General features: G+C 48.2%; 1 pseudogene; it reads left to right on the top strand.

The window, feature by feature from the left end:
* The first annotated feature begins 314 nt into the window (after positions 1 to 314).
* LOC100482554 lies at positions 315 to 5,288 on the top strand (annotated as a pseudogene).
* Positions 5,289 to 6,740: the final 1,452 nt, after the last annotated feature.

Below are 6,740 nucleotides of genomic sequence, written 5' to 3'. Positions count from 1 at the left end.
GGAGTGCCCCCCCTCCTGTTCCTGCCCCAGTCTGCCTACAGCCCACCCCAGGGCCCTGTGCTCAGAACCGGCTCTCAGGTGGAGCAGCTACGGGACCCAGGCTCCTTCCATCAGCAGGGAAAACCCTGGCAGAGCTTCATGAGGGGTGGGCTCAATTGGTTCTTAGAAAACAGAACCTGTGAGTGCCAGGTCACCTCCCCCACTTCCTGTTTCTCACCTTTTAGAAAGGCAGACTGGGCAGCAGAAGAGAGGGACCCAGGCTCTACCACTGAGGGGACAAGATTGGAACCTGGGCGAGGGCTACTGTGTCCAAGATGGCAGCTCTGGGAGGAGGGCAGAAGGCAAGGTTTGAGAGCTGCCTGGTGACTGACCACATGAGCAAAATCACATCTGAGAGCCACCTGATGACAGGCCAGGGAGAGTGGGGCAGTCATAGCTGCCTGGCGATTAGGCAGGAAGAGCGGGGCGGAGACAGCTGCCTTGTGATTGGCGATGGAGAGTGGTCCAGGGACAGCCATCTGGTGACTGGCCAGGGATGCTGTGGTGACTTAGGGGTCCTAGTGCAGGCAATTAAAAAGCAAGGTGCCAATGCTCCAATAGGGAGAGAGGATCATCTCTGCTCCCATCCCCATGCCACTGGCACCTGACTGCACATGCACCTAGGACCAGTTCCCAACCTCATTCACAAAGGCATGCGTGCCATCCCATCTCCCTTCTCTAATCCATGGTTTTCAAACCAGACTCGTTGCTCAGCAGAGGGAGACTTGTGATCCACAATGAAGCCACCTACACCTCTATACCCCTGCAGATGCTCCACACAGCACTTCCAAGAGTGAGCCCTGAAGATGGATACAGTGCACTGGACTCATAAACCTTCCACTACTCCTGGCAACACACCGTTGGGTTCAGCCAACGTTCTTGGCTCCCAAATGGTTCCCCTATTAACAAACACGGAAGAACTGGCCCGCAGGTGCTGAGCACAGAGGAGTCCTAGGTTGATCTCCTCCAGCCTGAGGAGAAGTCCTCCCAACTGAAGGGTGAGGTGGAGTTGGAGCTGTCAGGGGCGGGCTGAGGTCCCTGAGCTTTAGAGCTTTTTTGTCCGAAGTCAGGACTTCCTGGAAGGTTTTGCCTTCCAGGCCACATGTTCAAAGGGGATAGTTCACCACACATGCCCACCACAGGAAAATGTAATAGGTAAATTTAGCTGGTGTGTGGGTCACCTCCTGGAGTGGGGATCACATGAGCTTCAGGATATCTGTCAGCTTTAAATAAATAGTTGTGTTGAAAAGCAAAAGAAGAGTTTCAGGGTGTTTGTGATGCACAGCTCAGCATCATAGTCACCATGGCACCACACTACTCACTGCATTCTCCAGATGGTGAGCAGGGGTCTCCAAGGCTTTGAGAATGTGGTGGTGAACCATAGGGAACTGACAGCACAACCTGCCCATCCTAGTCAACACTGTTCACACACAGACTCCTCTACGTCTCAAGGCCAGATGCTGAGGTGGGTGCCACTCTGATGAAAAGGAAAGAAGAGTGCATACATGCAGGTATTTCTACAAAGGCCATTTGTGACCCAAGACCTCACAGACTTTGTAGCAAAACTTGGATCCAAACATGAGCCATTTAATGTCTCTGTTTACAAGAACATTCACAGTCCGTTGGCCAAAGCAAGTCGCACAGCCAAGCCCATTCATAAAAAAGTAAATGTGGTCCATTGGGAGGGCTATGGCCAGAAGATAAGGTGAAAGAACAAGGAGAAGTAATACAATTTACTTTGCTTTCCTCGCTTATGATCCCCTAAACAGAATGGTCTTTATTCTGTCTCCAGTGCCCAGCAGCATGCCTGTCATTACTAAATGTATCTAAGAAGCTTAAAGGAATGAGTATGACCAGCTTTTTCTAAACATGGTTATAGTTCTATTCTTTTCTCCTGCTGCCAGATTGATGGAAACATTCCTCAGGATGTGATGCTCAAAATCCACAGATGTATGTTAGTTAAACCTACACTACTCAACCACTAAGACCCTCCTAGGCCCTCCACTGGAATGTTCTCCAAAATCCGACCAGCAGCAGTGGATTTCTTTTTTTTTAATTTTTTTAATTTATTTCACAGAGATAGACAGCCAGCGAGAGAGGGAACACAAGCAGGGGGAGTGGGAGAGGAAGAACCAGGCTCCCAGCGGAAGAGCCCAATGTGGGACTCGATCCTGGAACACCGGGGTCATGCCCTGAGCCGAAGGCAGACGCCTAAGGACTGCGCTACCCAGGCGCCCCCAGCAGTGGATTTCTAAAACCCTTGGGAGGACTGTCCTAGTGGTTCAGCATTTCCCTTGGCTGCTAAGTATTCATGAACCTTGATGGATTCTGTTGTTATCTTCCCTCCAAGGACAAAGATTTACAGAGGAGGGTAGACCCAGGCACCTGCACCTCTCAGTTGAGTAGGTGGAGAGAAAGCAAGCAAGTCAAGGGCAAAGTTGCCAGAGTGACCTGTGAGGTGCCAAGCCCAGGAGTAGGGTGGGTCTTCCCATACTGTGCTTAGAAATTTCAGACATCAAGAGTGGGAGGAGCAGTTTGCCGATCAAGGATATTTGTTTTGGAGAGCAGTGTTGGGAGAGAGGAGGGAGAAACATTTAATGAGCACCTACTGTGTGCCAGGCACCGTAGACATGTAAGGCTATTGGATTATGTAAGAAAAAAAAAAGTCTTGTTTTACAGTCAGGAAGTGGAGATGGATAGTCTGAGAAGTGAAACAACTTGAGCAAGTTTATAAAGATAATAGTCCAAGATGGGGACCTAATTCACCTCACCTAAGGTGAGAACTGGACTCACTTCCTCCATGGACACATCAAGTCTACACCTTTTTATAGAGCAGATCCTCCTGAAGAAGAACTGAGGGCCGACTGAACAGCTTCTGCACAACACACGACAGAGACACCCTCACCATCCTGCCAACAGCACTGAGAGCGATAGTTCTGGGGGCTGGAAGCTGATCTGTCTGCCCTGGGTCACAGAAAACATGCTGCAGTTTAAAGGGCAACTAGGATAGGAAGGACCCATCCTTTGAGACCCCCCCAATGTGGAGGGGGTGGTGCAGGATCTCTTTCTGTGCTGAGGTGCTGGCAAGAGCCATGGTTCTGATTCCCCTCCACCTTGATAGCGGACAGAAGCAGGGTCTGAGCACCCCAGCCAGCTTACTAGCTTGCTGATCCCTGGGTCCCCAGCCCACTCAAACCCAGCTGTGCCAAGAAGGCTGCCCCAGCATGGTACACACTGGGACAGCCTGGGTAAGCATCCTTGACAGCTCCTAACATCACACTGAGCAGACACAGGTGGTAAGCACCCCAGAACACTCTACGCTTACAGACCCTGGCTTGCTAGGGCACCTCTGCATGGAGGGCCACATGACCTTGACTGTGTCAGCTGCACCTTCCCTGACAAGGAGCCCGCTATGTGGAAAGCCCAGGACCCCCCCAGCCTGCACTCTGTCAGGATGCTCACAGGGCTGAAGACCCCAGGTCAAACCAGCGTTCACCCCCTTGAGCTTCAGGCATCCTGCTAGGAGATCCTGTGTGCAGAAAAACCCCACCAATCCTGAATCCACTTCAGCTACTGCTACCCTCCCAAAGTGTCTTCTCTGCAGAGAGCCCTGGGACTCTCCACCCCACACCCTTTTCAGCTACAGTTGTCCTGCTAGGGTACCCCCTGTGCAGAGCACCCCAGAAAACCTCTGCTCCTGATCCATCTCCACTCCAGCCACCCTGCCAGGGGGCCCTCTGCACAGAGAACCCTGTGACACCAGCTTGTATCCACTTCAGCTTCACCTAAACTGCCCAGGTGCCCTCAGTGTGAAGATGCATGCAACACTGCGTTTATTGTACCATGACTTACAAGAGCCAAAGTGTGGAAATAGCCCAGGTATACACCAGAGAGGAATTGATAAGGGCTGTCCATCAGCTTAAACACCACCTCCCTGCTTGCCTAGCCAGGAGTCCCTGTCTATTCCCCCATATCTCCCAATCTGCCTGCACCTCACAGAGGGTTCCAACCCATAACCCGGTGCCTATGCACCCCAGGGCCTCTCCAGGACCTTCATATTCGTACACCTCACCACACCCCCACAAACTATCAGCAACCCTAGGCCCCCGCACTCCACCCACACCCTGAAGAGTCCCAGCCTACACCTTGATGCCTCTGCACCCCTGGCCAGACAAACTCCCAGAAGTACCTGCAAATCCTGGTCCTCCGCCTCTTTGGTAGCAGCGGGCTGCAGCCCCTGGACCAGGAAGCCAGCATGTGGGAGAAATTCCAGTTGGAAGAGGAAGCACAAGACTCAGAACGTGGGTTTTCATGCACTGAGTTAACACAAGGATCACCACATCTTTCCAACTCTTCAAAGCATGTCGTTGCTGATACTACAAGTTAGAAAGCCTCTGTGCCTTAGCAGCCATTGGTGTTCCAGTAGCACCACTGCGGTAGAAGACAAAACAAAGTTTTGTAGGAATGCTAACAATTACAGAGTTCATAAATACACCACAAACATGGCATAAGTCAACCCTGGTACAGGATTATGAATTAGAGTCACATAAGATTGAAACAGGGAGGGAGCTTCATCCCCAAGAAACACATAAGCCTTTAGTGAGTATAGCTCCAGATGCAAACATCTTCCATGCTGTACACTCACTGATCGATCACAAATGAAATCCACTCATTGCCAGTTATTGATCCTATCAGTTGACTGCAGTTTATACATTTACCCACAAAAGAATCCTCACGTTCCTCCAGCATTTTATATCTGAATTGACAAAGCCTGCCTTCATGAAGCAGAGGCTGGATGTTCTTGCATTTGGGACTCACCACAACATCCCTTCATCCACCAGGAGACTCCCATCAGTACAGCCTTGAATGTGTTTGTAGAAAGACAGTTGCTGGTCTTCCCTGTGGTGCACGAGTCAGGGGAAGTTGTGGATATTTATTCCAAGTCTAATGTAATTAAGCTTGCTGCTGAGAAAAAGTTCAGCAACCTAGATATCACAGTGACCCTGGCCCTCAGCACTGCTTATAGAGTCTTGAGAGTGTTGTCAAGTATTTTAAGCTGGAAATCCTGGACAGACTAGCATGGACTGACCTCTGGGCTGCTGGCCACAAGTGAAACAGATAGCATCATGGGAGTCATTTCCCTGTCAGACGTGTGGTAAGCCCTGATACGCATGCCTGCAGGTGCCAAGCAGAATAAGACAGAAGCAGAATGGCCACTGTACATGGAGAAGCCCTTGGAGAAAATGTGAACAAGGACTCTGGGTCAGGCTTTGCCTCCTGAGCCCTGACCGTGATAGAAGATGATGAAATGGCTATGAATGTGTATCAGGGTTTAGTGATGAGTATTTTTTCCAGTGATGGTGAGACCGAACATAAGACGATTCAGGCTTGCATTTGAAGACTGTTTTCAGACCTTTGAACAATTTCAGATGCTATATATATATTATCAAAGTGCACTGTGTCCTGAAATTCTTAATATTTTTCAGCGCAAAGAATTCACTGGTGAGTAGCAGGTAAAACGGCATAAGGAGAGAGCATGGCCTATTCAGACCTCGTGCCTTCTATTAACACACGGGGTATTTCATCACTGTGGTAAATGGCAACTGGAGCCAAATGGTGCCGGGGTGTGAACGTCTTTGAACCTTTCTCGAAACAGTTTGTTTTCCTTAAATTTGTGGAACAGCTATAATTTGAATATAAATATTTCAATTGTGAAAGATAAGGACAATTTTCTGTTTAGTGTGTGTTGTAATCTATAATGTAAACAAGACTACCACAGCTTTATTTATTTTTAATCACTGCAATATTTTACACATTGGAGGGTAAACTTCACCAACCCATTAATAAACTTCTGTTTGTTATTGTAAATGACAACTTCCTCATATATCTTTGGATCTGGAAAGACAGGAGTTCTAATACAGCCACTGTTAGAATTTAAAACTGAAGTTTCGGGGCGCCTGGGTGGCACAGTCATTAAGCATCTGCCTTCGGCTCAGAGCGTGATCCCAGCGTTCCGGGATGGAGTCCCACATCAGGCTCCTCTGCTGGGAGCCTGCTTCTTCCTCTCCCACTCCCCTGCTGTGTTCCCTCTCTTGCTGGCTGTCTCTCTGTCACATAAATAAATAAAATCTTTAAAAAAATAAATAAATAAAAGCGGAAGTTTCCATAGCATGTGTGGAGACCGGCTCTGCTAGGCTGGAAACAGACAGCCATTATTCGGAAAGAGAGTGCTGGGAATATGTCAACTTTCTTCTCATGTATAGACAGGAAAAACCATAATGTCAGTACGACTGCTGATGGATTGTTGTTGTCAAGTGTTATGGCATATGCAGTATTGTCATGTGGTTGAAGAGAAACAATGTTACCTAATGTTATTCCTCTGAACATGTCCACACTCTACATATATACAAGCACAGTGTGATTTTTTTTGTCAAATTCGAAAATTGAAATAAATCTTACTGTCTACAGCAAATAGATGAATGGATAAACAACAGGTGGTATATATACACAATGGAAAATTACTCAGTCATAAAAAAGATGAGATGTTGCTATTTGGAACAACATGGATGGACCCAGATGGTATAAACTTAAGTGAAATAGGTCAGACAGAGAAAGACAAATACCATAGGATTTCAGTCCTATGTGGAATCTGAAAAGCAAAACAAATGAATAAACAAACTATCAAAAAGCAGAAGCAGACC

The sequence above is a fragment of the Ailuropoda melanoleuca genome, unplaced genomic scaffold (assembly GCF_002007445.2).
Source record: "Ailuropoda melanoleuca isolate Jingjing unplaced genomic scaffold, ASM200744v2 unplaced-scaffold7565, whole genome shotgun sequence".
Taxonomy (NCBI): domain Eukaryota; kingdom Metazoa; phylum Chordata; class Mammalia; order Carnivora; family Ursidae; genus Ailuropoda; species Ailuropoda melanoleuca.
This window is presented reverse-complemented; position numbering and strand designations above follow the sequence as displayed.